The sequence below is a fragment of the Lonchura striata genome, chromosome 9 (genome assembly GCF_046129695.1).
Source record: "Lonchura striata isolate bLonStr1 chromosome 9, bLonStr1.mat, whole genome shotgun sequence".
Lineage (NCBI taxonomy): Eukaryota > Metazoa > Chordata > Aves > Passeriformes > Estrildidae > Lonchura > Lonchura striata.
This window is the reverse complement of record NC_134611.1, coordinates 20,110,059-20,133,367: the sequence shown is the minus strand read 5'-3', so window position 1 is coordinate 20,133,367 and position 23,309 is coordinate 20,110,059. Positions and strand designations below refer to the sequence as shown.

The 23,309-nt window shown below is 40.9% G+C and overlaps 1 protein-coding gene across 9 annotated transcripts in view; it reads left to right on the top strand.

Annotated features, from left to right (window-relative positions):
- Nucleotides 1-23,309, top strand: part of ZNF644 (zinc finger protein 644) — a 77,282-nt gene that overhangs the window by 18,382 nt on the left and 35,591 nt on the right. For 5 of the 9 annotated variants that reach the window (XM_077785440.1, XM_021526396.2, XM_031505533.2 and 2 more), the window contains exon 1: nucleotides 10,401-10,517. The exons of 2 other annotated variants lie outside the window; for them this stretch is intronic. The gene's annotated coding sequence lies outside the window, so the exon portion shown is untranslated. Of the gene's footprint in view, nucleotides 1-10,400; nucleotides 10,518-10,669; nucleotides 10,800-11,054; nucleotides 11,152-23,309 lie in introns of those variants that run through there. 2 more of the 9 variants (XM_031505535.2, XM_077785439.1) reach the window with 2 other exon arrangements.

The following is a 23,309-nucleotide window of genomic DNA, read 5'->3' as shown; positions in this document are numbered from 1 at the left end:
TGACTTTCCCTGAAGCACCCCATACCTGTCCAACAGAGCCATGTGGCTTAGTTTTTACACTGCAGCTCTGCACCTGTGTCTGTGCCACACCTACCCACACTTGTTCAGCACCAGCTGGCCATGGGCCCTCTGCTTGACAGTGGTGTGTTTTTCATCACCCCTCCACCTGGCCCTGGGCTGCCATCTGCAAACACTTTGGGCTTCTCACAGTCTTGTACTTTTGGGAGGCCACACCTACAAGCCAAGCCTTTTCTGCATCTGTCAACCCAGAGGAGGATCAGCTATCTTCCTTCTTGGAAGGAAGAGTGACCCCTGCTCTAAATTGATTGCAAAGCAAAAGGACAGAGCACTTCAGGCATGGACTGAGGGACCACAGAGGTGCTCACCATCCCAGGGAGGGCAGCAACTGGCTACTGCAGCAGGATCAGAAGGCTGGTCATGGATGAGGTTTTTAACATAAAGGTGGGGTGTGTAGGTTGTGGGTTGTACGTGGTATGTGAGTACTGGAAAGGTTTCAAGTGGTATCCTGCTGCTATGGGATAGAGGTGCCTACGAGCCAGCCCCTGGGCACATGTTGTGGTTGCCCTACCTTGATTCCCAACCTCTCTGCATTTAGGAGCTCCCCAAATTGCTGCTGCCCCAGGCTGTACTTCACAGTGACCCTTTGTGGCCCAAGAAGTACAAAGGAGCCTGAGTTCACATACTCCTGGGGTTAGAATGGTGGCTCTGTGTCCTGAATGCTCACCTTTGTTTCCATCTTGTTAACACCAGGTATCAGCTCCCTGCACTGCTATGAAGCTCTATGATCTCCTGTTTCTGGGTCCTGTGCAGCACAAGCAGGATGTGTTCTCACAGGGCGTTTTCAGCCTCTCTGCAGAGCTGTTTGATCAACACAAGCTTTGACAGTGAGGCATCATTAATTTTCCACAACCTACTACTTCAAACTCCTGAAAGGATGGGCTGTCACTGTTCCTTGTAGCCCTTGCTGGCCTGAACTGCCCTCTGCACTGTCCTGCTGCAGCACAGGAGGGCTGTGTGCCTCGAGCCACTCTCTCCTCCCTTGGGCCTGAGATTTAAATCTGTCAGCTCTGTCAGGGAAAAAAAGGAATTCTCAATATAAAATTATTTCTTTTTAAAGGATGAGATAAACTGCATTAATGGTGGAAGTGATCATATACAATTCAGGCTTAGTGAGTTCCCATTGTCTTAAATTAATCCTAATAAGCACTGTTTTCCCCAGCAATGTGCCATTTTAACAGTCACTGTGGAGAGCTCTGCTTCCTAAAACTATCAAATGAGATGACACCCTCCTCTTTTGGAAAGCATAATTGAAGAAATGTGACAAAACATGGTTATTGCTTATTTGTAAATGGGATCTTTTTAAAAGTACTCTCCTACATGGATTGGGTTAAATGACTTGCTGATTAAGACATGTACATGAAATATTAAACTGCCATTATCTGCCTTCTGTTAAAATTAAAAATCAGGATTCTCTTTTGTGCAGATTAAGTAAAAACTTCTATGCTGTTTTAGAGTACAATATAAATGTAGTAAGTAAAAGCTAGAGGTATATTTGAATGACAATTCACACATAATGTCTTAAGAAGAAATTCTAATATACTTGGAATGGAATTAGAGGGACACACATCCGGATGTTTCCTGAGTGTTCAGATACAGCTTCTTCTGCTGAAATTCCCAAAATTGCACTACTCTGCTGACGATTTCTGCTTTTACAGATACCCCATTTTTACTCTATGAATTATCTGCACAATCTGCTTAAAAATACACTTCCAAAGCTTTATCCAAGTCCCTTTCCACACACTTTATTGGAACCCAGAGCCAAGGCCTGTGAAACTGGGACAAATTCTAAAACTGAACATGACTGTTCTTTTAAGTTTCCTCACTCATTCCTTTGTCTGAGAAACTACTACTCAGCATGCATTCCAAGATACTGAAATAACTATTTTACAGTTATTTTAAATACTTTGATTTTTGTTAGTAGGAAAATTAGTGCTAGAATTTCAACCAGAGCCTGGTTGAAAGTTTATTAAAGTCTTTGCAGTAATTTCAATGAGCTTATAATGAGACACTTCATGTTCATATGAGCTTCACACTAAAACCAGTATATTATAAAACCAGTAATTATTAAAACCAGTATGATACCAGTAGTATAGTACAAGATCTGCCTGCAAATCCCAAACCTGAGTGTGTTTCCTGGATGAGATAATGGCACATGAACTGCTGTTCAAAATAATTCACCTGAGAGTTTAAGTGGGATGTGATATGGAAATACTGGATGGACAAGAGAGAAGCAAAAGTTTTAATATAGCTTTTGATCATTTCACTGAAGGTACTTTTTTAGCAGATGAGTGGTAATGGATGTGGGTCAAAGTGAGGAGCTAAGAGATGTTCCTCTTCCTTTGGCATACAAAGGGATTGGCAGGGAGGTTGGAAAGGAAAAAGTCACTGGGTAACAATGCTGACATTAAAATGACCCTAGGCTGTACCTTGGTCTCATCTTTTTTGTTAAAAACCCATGCCATATACTGATTCTGTACAGCCATAAAATTCAATAAGTAATTTTTCAAAATTGCATATTAACTCTGAGACTGTATAGAACTATCACAATTTTATGTAGTTTTTTTTTTCCCTCTTCAGGATTCAATTACAAATTGGATTTTATGCCCTGAAGATATATATTTATCTGTACACTACAGTATAGTCTAAAAAAGCTTTTGTAGTTTTTTTAAAGTTTTATCCCTCATGTTAGAAAACTCAGGTATATTCATAATTAATTGTCTTGATCAAAACGAAACTCCTTACAATTAAGAAACAAACAGAAAGTATGGCATATCAAACAGACTTTCTACTGTTGTGATCCTACCTAAACACAAAATAAGATCCACAGTACTTCCACATTAATAGTAGTAAAATTATTTTTTTGCTTTCTTTACTTCTTTAAAAGCGATTGCTGTGTCTTTCCATGCACAAATCTCTGGCACTTTACAATAATAAAGCTTTTTGTAATTGTGTCTGGCATAAGGACAGGAAGGTGTGTATGTCCATGGAGTGGTGAAAGAAATCAAAATTGCTGATGTAGCAATATCCTACCAGGAAGAGGAGTAGGAAATTGCAGGGAAAAGAAGGCAGTTTGAAATCCTGCCTGGCAATGATTTTGATGACCGAGAGACACTGTTCATTTTTCAAGTGCTGCTAAAACATATGGAACTTACTTCTTAAGGCAAAGGGTTTTGGTGAAGATGTCTTCACTTGGATCTTTGTCCTGGGTTCCATCTGGCCAGCTGACTTTGAAGTACGGAAGTGGTGGGGGTTGGAGAGCAAAGCCTTTTCTTTTTGGGGAGGGTGTTGAAATAGTCACCTCCCTTTGTCTGAGGGAGGTGGCTTCCCTATGTTGTGCCACCTGTGTCCCTCACTGGACATAGAAAAATCACAGCTTTAGAGATGGAGTGTGCCTGAAAGGATTCTTGTCACTAATTCTCCACATTGACATTGCTCTGGTCTCTAATATGTGCTGCAGCCGCTGGTGTGACCCTGATGCTAGTCACAGAGGTGGATTTGGGAAGTGAGGTGACACACCTTGAAGGAGACAGAAGGTGACACTTTAGTCCTAGTGCAGTTTCCCTCTGGTCACTAGCACTCTGCCAGTGTAGCACAGTTGTGGCAAAGGTCTGGCATGTGGCCCGTAGATGTAGGGGCTGGATTAATTAGTGCTGTGACCTCTGCAGGGGGACGTTAAGGCTACCAGTGTGACACTTGAAACAAGGATCTTAAAATTATTATTTCTCTCTTCTCCCTGTGTATCCTTTTGGCACTAATATGAACTGAATCATCAGTTAAGCAGAGCTATGATAATTTATACCTATAAGATATAGTCCTTTTCCATCATCTATTGAAGGCCAGTTTATTGCCACTGCTTTCACTGCTTTCTTCCTCTCACACTAAATTATAATTAACAGATTCAGGAAGCAACCTGTTATGGTTTCATTGCTCATAGCATATTTTCATATATTAATGCTTCCTGTGTGTGATGCAAATGGCAACTCTCCAAGGCAATGCATAGTTTTTAAGAAGGTCAGTGTTATAACGTATGGTGGTATTTTCCTACACTAATCTGCTTTCTTGTGAATTACTTTCTTTGAATTCTGTGAGACTTGAGCTCAGTAACTCAGATATGAGAAGAGAGATGGCAGATCCTCCTGAAAGGAACACAGATGTAGGCTTAGCTATTGTCTTTTTAATGGAGGATGAATTAGAATACCCCCTGATGAAATAAATGAGCATAAGGGCTAAGGTTAATTAATGACTATTGATAATTAATCCAGGATTTGTAATTGATAATGTTTACCTGTGGAACAGCTAAGAATGGAGCCTGGTGTGCCAGGCAGGCAGTGCTGCCCCAGCAGCTGCTCCCCTGTGATCAGTGGCAGATGACAGGAACACTGCATGGTGGTGAGACTGAGAACAGGAGATGACTGTGGGAAGCTGGGAAGGAGCTGCTGTCCCGACAAAAGCTGGTTTGTAATTGCAGGCACAGGCCTAGCCAAGGGGAGCAGGTCTGAGAACAGACACGGAAATTTTCGTACCATTGCCTGTGGACAGAAGCTGAGCAGTGAGAAAACAGTGGCAGTTGTCTTTATTATGTAATCTGAGCAATCTTCTCGAGATTCCAAACATACACAACAGTAGGACAGTTCTGAAGGCAATCCACAGTGCCAAGCAGTAATGTTTCCCTAGGCACACTGTCTAAACACCCTTCTGTTGCAAAATGCTTTATTTCAGCACTAACCTTATCTTGGGATCATTGTTAAGAGAGACATAGGGTTAATGGTTTTAATTTTACCTGTATGCTCTTTCCGCTCTCTTGTTATTTTACTGGTAATTTTAAAAGTTTAATTCATATTGACAAAAATCACTAGAATATTTTTAATTATGGCAGAGATGAAATTTATAAATAAAATACATTTTTTGTTCTGTCTGAAAAATAAACTAGACTATCCTCTTTCATTAACATTGACAACTGTATCTCAAAAGGGCCTGTGAAACAAGCCAGCAAGACATGAATCAACAGCTCAAGCAGCAAAAAAAATATTAGGAAAAGTCACCTTCCCCCTTTCTCTTTTCACAATGTTGAAATAAATCAAACTGCTCCAAATAATTATTTTATTAGTTCTTCTAATATTTAAATTGAAATAATATTGATTACTGTTTGTTGAAGCAACCAGTACATTGAGTTCCTAAATTCGTGGATATTAGTGAAATCAGCATCATTTCATTTTAAGAAAGGCAAGAAAAACAAAAGCATCTCTGAAGAGTGTAAAGAAAAACTCTGTGGCGAGTTGAGCAATGAAACACAGACATCTTTCATATCTTGTTTCTGTGTGCTTGTTTTTGTAGTTACAAAGGTCTAAAGGCAAAGACAAGACAAACTTTATACATAAAGATAAGGGATTTTATTAGTACAACCGTCTCACCTTAAAAAAAAATCCCATCACTATATCTCAGGTACTCAAAAACTACTTTTTCTGACTGTAGTAGTGTATTTCATAAAAATGTTACTTTTCCTATAGAGACCATTTTTGTCTGAAATTCAGACATCAAGAATAATTTTAATTTTGAAAATATTATGGAAGACAAAATTTTCTACCAAGGGCTAAAGATGAGATTGAAATAGTAAATGGAGAAGGAAAATTAATGGGCTAAATGTGATTTATCCATTACATGATAGCATTTTGTAAACCGTACAGCCTTAAAATGTTCTATAACTCAAAATTATATAGCTTAATATTTTATCTGCTGTTGTTTTGTTTGCTGTACACAGGATAACCAGAATATATGTCAACTGAATATGAAATTTTCAAGGAATGATGCATATAGTGGCTATATTTCCATGGTGAAGCTTTTTGCATAGAGTTAATGAAGTGCTTGGGGTCCTAGGGAATTAAAGGTGCTATATAAATGTAAGAAATTATCATTAAAAAGTTTTTCCCTCCAGGCATTTGGGATTTTGCTATGTGTTACAAGGAGGCATTTGCAGTCTTTTTTCATTCAAAATGCTTCAGCTTAAACATTTTCCAACTCTCCCTCTGCAGCTTCAGCTACAAAAATGTTTATATGAAGAAACAGTTTCTAAATTGGTTCCAGTTAATCATACTTTGCTGCTAACTTGAAAGAACCTGCCTTGGTTTAAGCTTTTTATAGCCATGTTGAAGATCAGGAGGAACTAGGAGCATCAGTCTCTCAAGAGATTTTCAAATGCTGTTTTAACCATTGTTAGGCCTTGTCTGCATTGATGGAGAAATAATACAGGACACAGCCAGCATTCCTGCAAACAGAAAGCCAGCTGTGCAGTATCTGGCTTGATTTTCAAGGATCCTATTGTGTGGCTCTTTACTGGCCATACATGTTCTTTTACTGACATTAGAATGCTTCACTGGTCCTAAAGTTTCTATTTTGTGCAGACATGCAATCCCAATTTTGTGTCATTTTGTGTCTATTTCTCAAATCTTCTTAATCCATCATGCAGCTTTTAAGATAATCTACTGCTTTTCACATACTATAAATGGCAAGAGAAGTGGAATTAAAAATAAATAAAGACTTCTGACACCACTGGACATAATCTTTTACCACAGTGCCATTTGAATGAAATATTGCATTTATGTTCTTTATTCATTCACACCAAATGTGGATTTTTTTGATCCACTGATTATGTGAATCATAAGCATTTTTTAAAATTCGCTAGTGCTAATGGAATTTGGCCTCTTAGTAAAAGAATTAGGTTGAGAGATTAAAAAATTGCTAGATATCTTTAAACTATTAATAAATCGTGGGATTTGGCAGCATTAGAACTGAAGTTCAGGTTTTCTTAAGCTAAGCATTTTATTTGTTCACAAATAGATGTAAAATGTAATAAGATACTGCATTTTCTGTAAGTTAATATTTTTATGGAATTTGATGACTTCCTTCAGTTATTAATTGCAGAATTGAGGCAATAATTGCTGTTCCTTAAATCTTACCTTCTATGGGAAAAAAATATATTTAAATTAAGTGTGATGACCTAAAAATTATTGCGTGCAATAAAATAGATGAGTTTCAGACAGAAGCATAGTAGTATTAATATTTGCTTTTTCAACTTTTATTGTTTGTATTTTGGTTAGCATGGAGCACATATGATACAAGAATCTTAGAAGGAATCTGTGGATTGTACAAGATGATAATGTTTCTTTTGCTTAAGAGCAGTGGAAAAACTGTCCTTACAAGCTCCAAAATAATTAGAACTCGATTTTATAAATGTATATTTTCAGAAAATAAGCTTAATTCTCAGAAGAATAATATTAGCACTCATTAGGGGACTGAATGCTTTGGGGTACTGTTAATGAAATTCATAGCCTTTTGCCTGTGGGCTATCAGTTTGAATTCAGTCTAACTCAGTGGAGATTGAAAATTGGCCTATTTAATGGCCTTTTAGTCATCTCTAATGAGTTGAGTTTGGTGGGTCTCAGTCCCACAACATAAACCACTCACACTGCCTTCTCCTGACTGGCATGCTCCAGAGAAACCCCTGAATTTAATGGATTTTGGGGAAAATTAGCCTCTGGTACCATGGAGAAAAAGCAAAGAAAAGCAAAAGCTGTGATAGATGATGGTTAAATGTGCACTAACACACACATTATTTTTAAATGTGGAATTTATAGTGATATATAAAGTTTATAAATTAGCTGAGCATGTGACATATGTTGCTACACAGCTATACTGATTGTAACATGACAAAGACTCCCAAAGGGGATATCTACACCTGTGCATAAGATCATGACAACATATTAAATGTTTAAATGCCCCTGGGATTCACTTTTGTCAGAAAAAAATAGCATCAGAACAGATATCTAGATATCTGGATGGCAACTGCAGTTACAGAAAATTATGCTGAAAACAATTATTAGGTAGTGTGCCTCCATTACTTCACAGCAGTAAAATGCTTCTATACTTCCTTACAGATATTTAACTTAATATTAAAAACCATATTAATACCATTTTCAGGATCCTGTTGAGAATATATGCCAGTTTTATTTATCTGTATCGCATTAGAACTGTTCCTAATGTCTAACTAAAATTTCTCAGTACAATTTAAAGCTGTTATGTTTAGCCTTGTCTGCAGTGGACTCAGTGAACAATGGATTTTTCTTCCTGTGGTCTTTTATTCTCTATACTAAAAAATCTCACACATTCCTATTTTCAATTAGGGTCACATCTTTTAAAATGGTGACTTCCCCCACCCCCCCCTTCCTTGTACTGTCTTCTACTGGAAGTTTTTGAAAGAAATTTTTCTTCAAATGCAGAGGCCAAATCTGAACACACAGATGAGGCTTCACCAGTATTAAAGATGAGGGATTCTTCCTATGTCCTAGATATGACAGTTCTGTTTATGCATTTCTCTGTACTGCAGCTTTTTTCACAACGGTGTGACATTGTTGATGCATGTTCAGTTTGTGATTTACTCTGATTCCCCACCCCTTTTCTGTAAACCTGGTGTTTATTCATCTGTTCCCAGTCTTGCAATTGTGCAATTGTTATTTTCCTGCTTAAATGTTGAAGTTGGCACTTGTATTTATTCAATTGCACCATATTTCTGCAATTATTTTTTCAGGAAGGTTTTGAATTCTTTTCTTGTGCTGTAACTTGTTTCCAGCTCTGCCAGTTTGGCATTGTTGGTCAGTCCAATCCATGTAAACTGTATTCTGTCACATATGTAATGAGACTTGGGACCACAGTCATGGCATACCCGCCTCCAGGGAACCATATATGCTGTCCTGCTACTTGTCACAGTGAAATGTTGCTGATGTACTTTTGCACCAGTGCAGTAATTTCATTATGTCTTTTGCTTGCTCAATTAAGACTTCTCTGAGATGGTGTCCAAAACCTGACTTAAGTGAAGCCATAACTGACCGAGCACTACTCACATCCAAGGCCTGTTATTGTCACAGCTTGGGATGAGTTTGGCTCGATGTGATTTGACAAATCTATGCTGGCTGTAACTTATCACTTCATTAGCTATCATGTACTTAAAGATGTATGATTATTTGCTTTTGTACTTTTCTGGGAATAGAGGCTGGAATGATTGACAGTGCTTGGCTCCACCTCTCACCCCTTTTGAATTACTTGTGCCGTGTTTTACCTCTTCCTCTCTCCTGACATCTATTGTGTCCCTGAGCACTCTGACCACCGCTCACACCTCTAACATTGCCTTTATCAGCTTCTCACTCGAGTGTGAAATTCCCTGGGTCAAGCAAGTCTGAGGGGAAAAAAATAACTAATTTAAGCAGTCTCTACACACTTGGCATTCCCCCCCGACTCCGGGAGAATTCCCTCTGTGAGCCGGGGTTCACTTCAGCAGCATTAGTCTGAGGAGAGGATGGCACCGAACGTGTTTGTGTCACCTCGTGGTGTCCGCGCCCCAGGCAGTGCCCGCTGCGCTCAGGTTCCCCGCGCCCCGTCCGCAGCAGCCTGAGCGAGAGCCTGATCCTGAGAGCCTGATCCTGATCCTGAGAGCCTGATCCTGAGCCCGAGAGCCTGATCCTGAGCCCGAGAGCCTGAACCTGAGCCCGAGAGCCTGATCCTGAGAGCCTGATCCTGAGCCCGAGAGCCTGAACCTGAGCCCGAGAGCCTGATCCTGAGAGCCTGATCCTGAGCCCGAGAGCCTGATCCTGAGAGCCTGATCCTGAGCCCGAGAGCCCGATCCTGAGCCCGAGAGCCTGATCCTGATCCTGAGAGCCCGATCCTGAGCCTGAGAGCCCGATCCTGAGCCCGAGAGCCCGATCCTGAGCCCGAGAGCCCGATCCTGAGCCCGAAAGCCTGAACCTGAGCCCGAGAGCGCGATCCTGAGCCCGAGAGCCCGATCCTGAGCCCGAGAGCCCGATCCTGAGCCCGAGAGCCCGATCCTGAGAGCCTGAACCTGAGCCCGAGAGCGCGATCCTGAGCCCGAGAGCCCGATCCTGAGCCCGAGAGCCCGATCCTGAGCCCGAGAGCCCGATCCTGAGCCCGAGAGCCCGATCCTGAGCCCGAAAGCCTGAACCTGAGACCGAGCCTGAGGCGGCCTCTGCGCTCCGCCGCCTCGGGAGCGCCCGGCGCAGATCTGCCGCACCTCAGCCGCCCTCAGGGCCTGTGGGAAGCGCAGCCCGCAGGCCGGGCGGCGGCCGTGCCCACAGCCAGCGCTGAGCGCCCGCCGCGTTGGGGAGCCGCCGGCGGGGACTCTCCCTCCGAGCCCGGGGAGGGGGACACTCCCTCCGAGCGCGCGGGAGCGGGAGGGGCGCGCGCTCCGTGCGGGAGAATGGAGGGGAGGCCGTGCGCGTGCGCCCTTCGCCAGCCGCGGAGCGCGTGCGCGCGTGTGTGCGTGTGCGTGCAGCTGCGCGCGGAGCGGCGGGGCGGTCGGTAGACTTGCGCGATGACGTCACGGCGGCGCGCGCAGGACGTAACCCCGGCGTGACGCACAGTCCGGCGAGCCCGTGAGTTTCCCGTTACGATTTAGTTTTTTGTATCGCACCCCCGCCGCCCCCGCCCGGCCGCAGGGTGAGGGGGGAGAGCGGGAGGCGCAGGGCCCCGCGGGCCGGGGGGCGCGGGCCGGTGCCGAGCGGAGCCCGCCCAATCGGGCCGGGGCCGGCCGGGCGCCCGCCCTAGCGGCGGCTGGCGGAGCGGGCGGCTCTGCCCCATCCTGCCGCATCGGGAACATGGCGGCCGCCTCCGACCTGGTGCGGCTCCGCGGCTCGGCCGCAGCCACCCGCGCCGCGGTAAGTGGCCGGGGCGGGCCGGGGCGGCGGCTTGGCGGAGGCCGAGCGGCCGCGATAGGCGCTGCCCTCCCGGGCCCTTCCTTCCTCACTCCGCCTTGTCGCGTCTCTCCGTCCCCACAAGCGCCTCTGGCCACCTCCCCGAGCCGACGAGCGGCGTTCCCGGTGCCCCGGCCGGGCGGGACACAAAGGGCTGTGTCGAGGAGGGTTTTGTTCGGTCACATGAAGCGGCGCAGCCAGTGAGCGCGGAGCGGGAGGGGGAGCGGGGCCGCCGCCATTGCCAGGCGCGGAGGAGCCGGGCAGCCCGGGGCCGCCGCTCGGGGCCCGGGGCCGGGCGGGCGGCAGCGGGATCCAGGTAATGCCCGCGGGCCGGTTGGCCGGGCGGGACGATGCCGGCGCGGGCGGGTGGCCGGGATCACCGTGGGGGGCCTGCAGGAGCCCGGGGCCTGTCGCCGCCCGCCCCGGCGGGTCCCGCCAGGCCGCCCGTGCTCCGCCGCGCGTCTCCTGGTGCGGGTCCCGCCCGCGCTGCCCCCCTGTGCTGGCGGCCGGCCCGGGAAAGGCTGTGCTGCCGTCCTGGGACAGGGGGAGCCTGCGCTCCTCACCCTCCCCTTCGCTGCCTTCCTTCCTGGCGTGAGGCAGGCAGGCTCCGAAACGCCTGGTGTCGGTACAAAGGGCTGGCGAGTGCCGCGGCGCTGGCCGGTGTGCCCTCCGGGAGCGGTGGCAGAGCTCCCGGCGCAAAGGTGGTTCACAACAGCGAGGGAAAAGTCACCCGTTCGGGTACCAAAGTCGTGTGTTCGGGCTCCCAACAGCTTCGGGATCTGGTAGTTTCTCTGACAAAGTCTGTGTTATGAGCTTGCAGTGATGGGCATCATCTTGGCAAATGGAACGTGTGTGAAATCTAGAAAGTTTTTCTTCTTCTTATAGCTTGTGTGTAACCTTCAGCCTATTGGCAATACCTCTGTCGTGGTAGTGTGGTCTGTAAACTGACAAATCAAGTGGTCATGGGAAACAAGTATGATATATCAAAATAGGTTTCCATCAGTGCTGTACAGCTCTAGCCCTTTAATCAAAACCTCATTTGTGGTGATATTCTGATTCTTGCCTCTCTTTCCAGCTCATAATTTAATTATGAAGATTGTGTCATGGAACTTTCAAACATATATGAAGAATGAATGTGCACCAGATTTTAGAGTGAGAAGTCATTTCATGTTGTATAGAGTAATGAATTAACACATTAATTAATTGCCAGGGTTTTTAATACAAGTTGCAACATAATTTTTGATGCAAGTTGTAAAACAAATTTTAAAGAGAAGATTCTTCACAATGGAGGGCAAAGTGCTTCAGAGTTTTGGTAACTTAATGTGATTCTTCTGTGTAGAATTCTTTCCTACCTGACTTGTGCAATGTTGGTGATTCAAGGACAGAATAAATGGGCTGATTAGACAATGCAGGATAAATCTGGGGAAGCTTTTAGTGGGTCACTTAGGAGCAGAGAAACTGCAGCAATTTTCTTATTGGAGAGGAGTTTGAGCAGGGTGCTTCAAAGAGCAGTGCAGTGTGATAATCCTGTTACACTGACTTAGAGCTGATGTTGCAAACCTGTATAATGTAACTGCAGAGGGATATGGCGCAGAGTTATACAATAATTACAGTGAGACTTGAAATTAATAATCTTCAGAATATCTTCTTTGAATAGTTTCTTCTGATGTCTAGTATTCATTCCAACAGATTTCATTTTTACTAAAAAGACCTATCCAAGGAAGAGGAATTTTATAGAGGAGAACACCCATAATGCCACCAAAGAGATTTGACATGTCTTTTTATACATTTTTTTCTTTTGTTCAGTCTGCATGATTTTTTTTTTTTAAATTAAAACAAATCCCTGTGGGGGGGGGGTGGGAAAAAAAAAAAAAAAACAAACCCAAAAAACAAAACAACCAAGGGTATACTACTCGGACTTTTTTTGAAGTTCCATGATGTCCAGTGTCTGATTTATGCTTAGTAGCACTAGGAGGAATATGCCTAGGAAAGTATGCAAGTTCTTAATGCAGAAAGGTAGTTGAACTCTCAACAGGTGACGTGGCTGATAGGAAAAGAAGTCACTGACCACTTGGAGCATCTTTGTGAGGTTATTTAATACAGAAAAGATTGAAATAGGAGTATCAGCGGAATAAACAGGATATTAAACAATAATGGCAATGCCTTTAACTGAATTTCATATGGACACTGAAGTCAAGGGTTGTTAATGGAGTTTCTTGAGCAATAGTTTGTGCTTAAGCAGTTCTGCAGCTGGCTTCTTGCAGTTCTCTCCCACACTGAAGTGAGTTCACTGCCCTCTTTTGCTTCCTTTTTCATAACATACTTAATAACATATTGAAATCACCTGATCTTTTGTGTTCTTGGGCAAAACTTTGAAACTGAGAATCTCTGGCATGTAATGAAAATAACTGCAATGTGTATGTGTTGTGGTGAATATTCTGAAATTACTTTTAAAACAATTTCTCAACTTGTAGAAAGCTGGGAACAAAATAGCAGTTAGAACTCCCTAAACAGGTAGTTATTAACAAAAAAATACTATATTTTGACAGGTTTTTTGCTGGGGTAGAAGGGGGAAGATAAGTTGGGGAGACATGTGATGGTGAATTAACTTAGATAAGCTGAAGTGAAAAAACTTGAAGGGTTTGGAGCAATTACAAAATGGGAGGGAGTAGAACTTGAATGTCTGGAATGCAAGCTGAGCTGAAATGCTGCAGAAACTGAGGTGGAAAGGTTGCTTGTGTTGTTCCATAACCAATACTGTCCATGGTCTTTCCAGATCTTTGTTTTGGGGAAACTGTTGAACAGTTGTTTTATTTAACTTTTTTCCTTACAGAAGTGGTTTAGGGTAGTGATTGTCTTTTTCTGTGTTCTTGTAAAGCCTCGACTGTTGGACAGTAGTGACTCAGGTGATAAAAAGTAGTAGACTTGTTGGTGAGCTGCTTTAGCATGGATTCTTAGAGACCTTTCCTTTTGTTAGTGTTCTGGAGTAAGGTGAGTACATCACTAGAGTTCCATCCATGTCCCCCTAAATGCCCGTCCCTTGTTCCCAGACTTTGGAGGTGGTGAGACTTGCTGAGGATGTTCAGTGTGATTCTCACTGCTGTACATGTGGCTGAAAGAGCTGCTGGATGAGAGAGATTGTTTCTTCCCTGGCATATGTGCGATTTGGAGAGGAAGAACAGCTTGTCCTGAAAAAAATTGTTCTCCAGGTATCTCTCTACCACAGTGGTATTGCTTTTCAATGTTTTACCAGCAGTAATGAGCACTAAAAGGTATAATGTATTTTTGCACAAAGGAGAGAGCAAAAAATAGAAATTATGTTTGGGAGAAGCCGTCCAGGTTCCTATATAACTGAAACGTCACAGTATTTCTAAAAATACCATACAGGTATTGTGATAATTCATTTTTAGAAATGTCTTTTAGACACTAAAAACAACTTTGGAATTTGCCTTCCATTTTTTAGTCCAGTGAAGTGTTGCCAGAGGTGAGCAGAGATGATGCCTTGTCTAGTAAGGAGTTATGTCAAGAAAAAAGAAACAGTTGTGTTTCTTTATCTTTATATCTTTACAGATATTTATTAACATTTCTATATAGGCAATTAAAAGTTGGAATATTGTGTTTTGTAACATCATACAAAGTTCTAAATGAAGGTAATATTTAGGACAATGTACTTACATTCAGTAAAACTGAAGACATCCAGGTTCTGTAGTCTTTTCAGAAGTTCAGCTATGTCCATTAGAAAATTTGAGAGATGAGTTGATAGTATTGCAAAAGAAATACTGCAGTATCACAGCAGGACTTATTTTGGAGCTGTAATGATGAGTTAGTTTTTGGGTTTTGGTTGTTCTGGGTTTTTTTTCTTGTGGAGCCATTTAGAGAAAAGTAGGTTTGTTTGACTTCTGCAAGGTGATTGCTTTGATCTCTAGGATACTGAGTAGTGTTATAAGTTCTATTTAATAATTTCTAGTAACTTGGCTTTAGGTCCATCTAGTAAGCTGCTCCTGAAGCATGCTGATGCATACTGTTTTCAAAGGATGGAAATATAAAGGAGGGAGGATTAATTAGTGATCACCTGTGTTGTGATCTTTGATCAAAGTTTTCTTCCAACTTAGTGATACTAATACTAGGAGTTAGGGTGCTTTTTGTCCAAAGAAATATATCTGTCATTTCACTTTTGCTGTGACAGATAGTTTTACCTTAATTTTCCTTCCATTTTTTAAAGTAATTTTCCAGAATGCCATTTTCAGCAGGGAAGAGTGCTCTGGTTTTTACTTGCTTGAGGCTGTTCTTTTTCTTCATGTTTTCTGTCACTGTAGATTCATTAGCATTTCTTCCTGTCCTTAAAGGAGATTCAGAAATAAAAACCAAACCTGTATGATGTTAAATCGGCAGCTATTTGAAAGAATGCAAAACTGTTAAAGTTACCAGTACTTTTCCACAGGCCAATCCTATTCGTGTAAAAAACCCACCTCACTTCTCAACCCTCCCCCCCTCCAAAAAAACCCCTGACCAGAAAACAACAAAAAAATCTCCACCCAAAATCCTCTTGGCTTTTCAAGACCAAAGTACCAATCTTGAGTGGTTTGTGGATGCCTATACCTCATTAAAAAATCAAGGATACAAATATCACTGTTTCCGTCTAAATATCGTAAATTCCAAAGAGTTTACAGGTTCAAGGAGGAGCTTTGGTTAGGATATTCTGAAGGCTTTATTTTGGAGAAGCTGACCTGTTCTGTGCTGTAACTTCTTTGTTTTTGGTTTTATTTGTTCTTGGAATTTCATTAGTTTTGTGAATCTGAGGATAAAGACAGGTTATTCCTTCAATTTTTAACAATCCCTTATGTATATCTGTACTTTTATCAGTGTTCTGCAGTGTCATTCATGGCAGTTGTTTTCTCTGAAGCTGTTTAAAGTAGGTATTAAGTTCTGAACCTTTATATCAGAATTCCTTTAATTTAGTATGCTTCCATATGTTGGCTTTGAACTTGAGGAAAAGTTACTCTTGCTCCTTTTATCCATTTAAACTAGATTTCATATTCATTCATATTCTCTCAACATTTAAGTGTTGGTTATATTTTCTTCAGTGTTCCAGCAGAAAACAAACAAGAGGTCTTGAAATCTAACTTGTATGCTTACAAAATTCCCAGTAATGAGGAAACATCATAGCTCTGGGGCCAGTAAGTAGACAAATTGATGGGCCCAAAAGAAGGCACAGAACCTCTGTTGATGTAGAACACCAAGCTTTAGGGACATTAGTCATTCTGAATTGATGAAGCTTTTGAACAAGGTATTCAGAGGTTTTTTATTTTAATTGTGAATGTCCAAGACAAAGTTTCCTTTATCTTTGGTGCTGACTTTGGTTTAAGAAGCTTTGTTACTACTGCAAATAACATAAGCTGTGTACTTGCTAGAAGAAAATATTTTGTCTTCGGGGTTATGTCCTTTTTAGGGTGGGAAACGTACAGGTTTCTTTGCTTCAATTAAAAAACTGTGTATATTCTGAAACAGAGTAATGATGTGAATGACTTGTGCCATTTATACTCTTGAATTTTATGCAGTCTTAGGCCATGCAGATCCAGTTCTTTTGTGCTATCCTAGTTATCCAGTGTAAAGCATATGAAATAGGCATAGAGTAACTGTCTTGTCTGTCCTGTTTCTTAAGCTACTTCTGCAAGTTTGGTTGGGAAACGTGCTCTGGTTAGAAAAACTGACAAATCAAGGACAGCCAATGGGCTGGGTATGCACAGGTGAGGATAACTAGTGTGGCATGCTGGAAATACCAGGTTTTTCAATTTGCCTTTGTGTAGTTGGAAGAACTAATTAAAATAGCAAAAGAAGCAAAGATTTTATGTTTTTGTCTGAAATGAAGTGAATCAAGTCCACAATCATTTAAAGGGTTCAATGCTGAAAAGAGAAAGATTCATTAAGCCCTGATCTTGAAGTGAAACCTTCATAGAACTGCTGCATCTTCTTGCAGTCTCGCATGGAGACTCCATAGATGTTTATTAAACAGTTCAGAAAGTAGTCCTCAAGGTAGTGCATCACTTGAGTAGAGTCCTTGGGGTAGGTCTTGAAAACACCTGCTTCATAGGAAATTGCTTTTCATGGACTAATTTTGTAGCAAAGACAGTAACTTTAGTAAACTCTGTGAAATTTCACTAAAGGAAACACTCCTGTATGATGACTATGTTAGTAATAAAGCTTGTGGACCCCGTCCAATTGAACACAGGGACCATGAATAGGAGCTTACTAACGAGATGTGGATGCTGTGCCAGACCTGAACTGTGGTTGTGGTGCTGGTGGTGTGTGACTGGCTCAAATGAGTGTTCATGGCAGTAACAAACTATATTTCAAAGAGGGATGTGGAAGCATTTGCTCCAGTTTGCTTGCCAGGTGTGGTAGAATAACCTCAGTTGTAAAATGGCTGTTGTTCCTATTCAGAGAACACTAATGCACCTATCTGGCATGAAAGTGTAAAATAAAACACAATTGGCTTAATTATGTTACATTGCTACAGCTTATCTAAGGTAGGAAATAGTTTTTACCTATTTATGTAGGCCATGGACAATGGTGGAAACTTACAGTGTCATCAGACCAAAAGTGAACACTGAGCAGCTCAGCAAGGAATGGATTTTTTCTGTTTTCAAGGTCTATTAAGGTGATCATGTTGACAGCATATTATAACTTTCCTTCTTCACCAAAACCATTCCTCTGTTACCAAAAAGCAGGCTCCAAAGGGAAGTCCTTATGTTACTGGCTAAGTATATGTGGCTCCCCAGAGTGCTCTTTTGTAGACTGTAAAGGTTATAGCTTATATATCAACCCAATTATTAAAGCTTTTTGTAGCTTCACTTCAAATCTGATAAACAGTGGCTGAATCTTATTGTATGAAATATATGTATATTTTATTTGTAAATAGATTTTGCTATAAGAATGGCAGTGTTGGAATTTATGTTTTTAGGTGATTGGTTTGGAGTTAGTGTTTTTTGGGGATTGTTTTACATGGGTATTTTCTTCATCTTGGGACGTTCATTGTAGTCACAGCTTAGTCCTCTGATAAGGAATAAGGCTATTTGAGAGTTAGCAGTGCTGTTTACAGGGAGTAATACTCAGTGTCTACTCTGTCCTTCTGTCATAGGGATATCAGAATAAAATCTCTGTTGCACCAATTCAGAGTTCACTGTAAGCCTTCCTTCATTTTAAGTGTAAGCCCTTAATTATTTCTTAGCACTTAATGAGCAAAGCTTTGCAAATATTTATGAAAATCATGCATGAAATCTCTAGGAAATTTTTGTTAGGTTTATCATTTTCATGGGCACAGAAAATATACTTCCTCTGAGGCTAGGAACAGGAGATTCCCTTTCCTGCTATGGTCAGGAAATGTCAGAAACGCTGTCTAGACAGACAGCAGGCATGAGAGCTCGTGATCCCAGCATAGCTATCCTTTCAACTGGAACAAGCTTGTGAGGAACTGAATTTGGGCTTAAGATCCTGTTTTGTAGGGAGTACTTATGTGCTAATACCAGTTCACTATTTCCTGCCATTGCTCTTACAAATGTTCATGTAATTCACTTTCTGTTATCTACTGGTTTTTTTCAAACTGTCATGATATCAAGAAGGAGAGATTTTTTTTTTATTATTTTTTTTTTAAATAAGAAAAGAAGAAAATAGTCGTTTATCATTAATTTGGAGCCATAGGATTTTAGGCTCAACCTTTTTTTGAAATCTGCATTGCAGTCTTAATTCAAGAAAGTGTTTCAAGTTTTGTCATTTTTAAGACTTTAGAAACACAGAAGACTTGGAAGTGCATGTGTACACTAGTCTGCCTTATAATGTAGAAAATGCAGAGATAGTCACAACAAGTCTATTAAGAACTGGTTTTTGGCTGCAGCACTGGCTTGGTGCTGAAGTGTGTGATCTGCGGAGGCTGCCTGCGGCTTGGTGATCTGTGCTGGGCTCTGCGTCCTTAGCTCCTGCAGGTGAAAAGAACCAACTGCAGCTCTCTCCCCTTAAAGTGTCCTTCAGTCGCAAACTGTTCGTTTCCTAAATGTGGGGGTTGGGTCGTTGGGGGTTTTTTAAAAAGGGAACTGCCATGCTGGCATATTTCCATTAATGTGAACTGCAATTGAGTGGAGTGCAGCGCTAGAGAATACTGATAGGTGAGTACAGTGGACTGGAGACGGTCTGGAGGGAGACAGCTGAAGAGTGTAGCCAGAGAAAACTGCAGAGCAGTTGGCTGCCTTTGGGTTTGTACAGAGGTTGCAGGAAACAGTTGCTTTGAAACAGTGTTAAAACTGGAAAGAAAATGGCTACCAGAAATTATTGTTGCTACAGTAAGAACTTGGCATGATTATTAATGTGCTGCTTTAACTACTGTTTGAAATGTTGTGAGATACTGCCTTGAAGTAAGACTGTTATTAAAGGGAACAGATATTTTAATCCATTTAGATATAATGGATATCATCAGGCAGTCTTGTTTTAGAATGCCAGTCTGCTTAGTGGAGAAACTAATTTCTAGTAAATATCTTTTTAAGCCTCATTACTGCCTTCTCTACACTAAAAAAAAATGCTTAATGGTTTTAAATTTTAATAATAAACATAATGTCCCTATAAAAAAAACTTGAAGGGAAAAAAAACAGTAACGAGATACTATTTCACAAAATATGTTGTATATGGTAACATAATTCTGGCTTTCTAAAATTAAGTCCTGAATGTTTTTTCTTCATGCAGCAAAGCTTTTTTATTAAGATTTTTTTATATTTTGAGTTTGAAATAAATATGCCCAACCTAAATTCTATTTGAAGATTTATAAATAAGGTTTGAGATATATAAATAAGGGTCAGATTTTAGAGTGGAATCTACTTGGGAAACAGTTGTACTTCATTTGATAAGGACATAAGTGTATGCATTGTGTCGTAAACTTCTTGCAGGTTTTTGATTAATAGGTTGCAGTTACATTGAGGATTTTCAGGGTTATTTTATGCATTGCATCAGGTAAGGGATATGTCAAGTTCAGTGAATGTGTGAAGAGTAATTTCTTTCTCTATCAGGATTCCACAGGTGGCAGATTGAGGACAGGTATGGTCTGATAGTAAACTGTGTCTGCTCTTCTTCAAAAGTCCCATATGTGTGATGTGTTTTATACTGTCCCAGTTTAGGGCAAATTTGGGGAAGGGGTCCTCTGGAAGGAGCCCTCAGAAAACAATCCCCCACGGCCCCTCCCCACCCACCTGGTTCGGGAACAAATTTTCTCTGAGAGAAGTGGAAAAGAACCTGTTTATTTAACAAACAAAGCACCCCCCAGCACCAAAAAGAAAATTAACAACACCAGATGACAACAAAACTCTTTCACCACTCTGAAGAGATGAACAGATCCAGAAAGTCTTTCCTGGGGGTGGTTGCCCGGGTCTGGACGCCGGGGATTGCTCTGGGTACTGGGGATGGCTGCTGCAGATCACAGAGCGCAGGATCTCGGTGTTCCTCGGTGCTTCCCAGGTCCCAGTCAGGAGCAGGTTGGAGGGTATCAGAAAAAGGAAAGGAAAAGAAACAGTCCAGGGAAAGAATTGGACTGCTTAGCTAAACTAACTAGGAAGCAAAGGCAAAAGCAGAAGCAAGCAAGCCAAGCAAGCAAAAGCCAGCCAGCCAGCACTGGCCTCTTCTAGACAGCAGACCATGGGGGGAGGTGAACCGGCTGATAACAAGGCAAAACAAACCTTTGCTTACAGAGTCAGTTCTGAAAGCACAGAACATAATATCAAACATAAGCAGAACACACGATTGGCATGATCACCCTAGGACATATACCTAGAGAACATCCCATTTTTCTGTACTTTTTTCGTCTTCCGGGGTTTTTTCTCTGTCAGATTTCCTTGACTGGAAAAACACTGGATTCGTTCAGTAAGAGGTGTGGCTGATAAACTGTTTACAGTAATGTGTGCCAAATATGCATAAGATAAAACCTGAAAGTTGTAGAAAAATGAGTAGTATGTGAAGACAGCTGTTTGAACTATTGAATGGTGTTGTTTAATAGTACACTAAAGGGGATGCACTCATTTGATGGACACAATCTTAACTTAAACTTTTTTTATTTTTATGCTTAACTTTAATATAAACTTAATGATTTTATGAAAATTCTGTAGTTCTGGAGAAAGGAGAGGAAAATACTACAAATGTGTAACATCACTGTACAGTTTAGTATTTTAAAAAACCTTGAAATGTAAGAGGTTGCCTCAGACGTTTCTAAAAGCTTGCTTTTTTGGTTTAAGGTACAAAATCCATATTTTTTTACTTAAGGCTGTTAGTTCCTTAGCACTTCAGTGATCAAGCTTTCCTGGTTTGCATTTTCAGTTACTTTTCAGCTGAGAAATGGGAGGTGCAAACTTGGACTAAAAATTTTTAAGGAACCGTAATCAAATTTCTTACAAAGTAGGGAAGATTTTGTGTAAATATTTTCTGGAATGCTTTTTTGCAGTGCTTATAGTCATAGGGTATGCCACTGTATTTTGAGGTGCTCTGTGTAAAGCTTACATGATAATGTATGGCGAAGGAAAAAAATATATATAACTGGGTACAGAGTGATTGTATAACCAGAAGAGTAGAGGCAATTAATGTACAGGTAATGTATTGGGGAAAAAAAAAAAAAAAAAAAAAAAAAAGAGATGTGTTCAAAGTCAGGGATGATGCCAGGGATGTGCCATTAGTAGTTTGGAGTGAAATGGAGAGGTTATGTCATTCTGGTCTTTAAGCTTTCCCTATTTAAGAAAAGCTATTATATTTAAGGTATATAAGTGCAGTAAATGAAGAGCTAGTTCATGTGGTCCGAATGAATAGGCTGAAGGGTAACTGAAAATGTATGGATGTTTATTATGTAAGTGGTAGACTCATCTGTAGCTTAAACAACAGAGAAATTGTAAAGACAGTGAATTATTTCCCTGTAGCTTATTGCTTATGGTAAATCTCATTGTGAAGAATGCCATTCAATGTAGTAGGGTATGGATGGACTGTAAACTTTTTAATATCAATGATACTTAGGATGTTGTATCCATCTTAGCTGAGGGGAGAAACTGCATTGATAAGTAACCTTCAGAAACAGTGTGGTAGTATTTTCTCTTAAGGTCTTGAAATTCTAAATGTTTTCAGGACTCCCATCTTCAAACTGATGCTTCACTTTAGTGCTTTTACAGTGCTTTCATTTGTGTGTTAATTGTTACATATTTGCTTACTGGATAATGTATGCTCAAAGTAAACAGTTCTCAAATTGTTTCCCCTTGCTTCTCTTTAGACATCTTCGCATCTTTATTTTGTGTCTGTTGTGTGCATCCTTGAATGTTTGCATATGATTTGTTTACTGATACAGAGGAAAAATAACCTTTTCAAACAATATGTTTTGGTAGTCCAAACTCCTTCCTACCTAGAATACTTTTTGCTGTGATGACTTTTCAGGTTTTTTTTATTTATGGTTTGCACATTTTTTAAATAATTAAATCTCTGGTTTGGCCTAATTGATGATACAAACAGAGGTTCCTTTTTTTTCCATTCAAGCTACTCTATGAGACTACTTTTTTCCCTACTGTGATACTCATATTAATGTTGCATTCAACTTGTAATCTTGATAGGACTGAAAGAGCTTCCCAGTCTGAGGTATGATCAGTTGTGTTCATTTCCTATGCTGTCACACGTTTCCTTGAAATGCTTCAATGTCCCATATGGAGTGTTGTCAAAAAGCAAAACTTTCTAGGAGTAGAAAAATGAGAGATTTCAACATTTCCACGTGAAAGCCCTACCACAGCTTTGGGAACTGTGCATGTGGCTTTTACTGTGATGAACAGACAAAGGAAGAACTGTAACTTCTTTGAACTGTTTTTCACATTACTCAAAATCTAGCAGGAGATTCAAAATGCAAGAGGCAGTTTTCTGTCTTGCAGTCCCTTGCTTGCTTTTGTTCACTCACTGCAGATTCTTTGAAGTCAGGAGTATCTCCAGTAAAGACTTAAATTTTGTCTCTTCATGTTATAAAGTGTTAAGCTTTTGCTTAATTTGACTTCTGGGTAATTCAGACTCCAGTATAGTGCCTGTTCTTAAGCATTGCTCTTCATTAACTATTTTAAGAGTGATCATTATTTTTTCTTTACAAATTTAATTTTGGTAAATTGGATTGTGGCATGTATAATTAAGTTGGTTAAACTAAAGTTGGAATAGCATAGAATGAAAGGTTCTACAAATTCTTGAAAGGGATTAATTTTGTGGTTTTAGAAAACCCCATGTTTAAATTCAAATGATTATTTAATCTACACTGGATGTTAGTTCTAGATATTTGTGGGTACAGAATGTAGATTAAATTGTTTTTATATTTTTAAAACAGAAATCAAAGACAATAAAATCTCCTTCTGCAAATAGAAAGCAGGAAACTATGTTTTGTACAGACAAGGTCATTGCTGGCGACTTGTTTGGAAAATGGCAGTATAAGTTTGTACT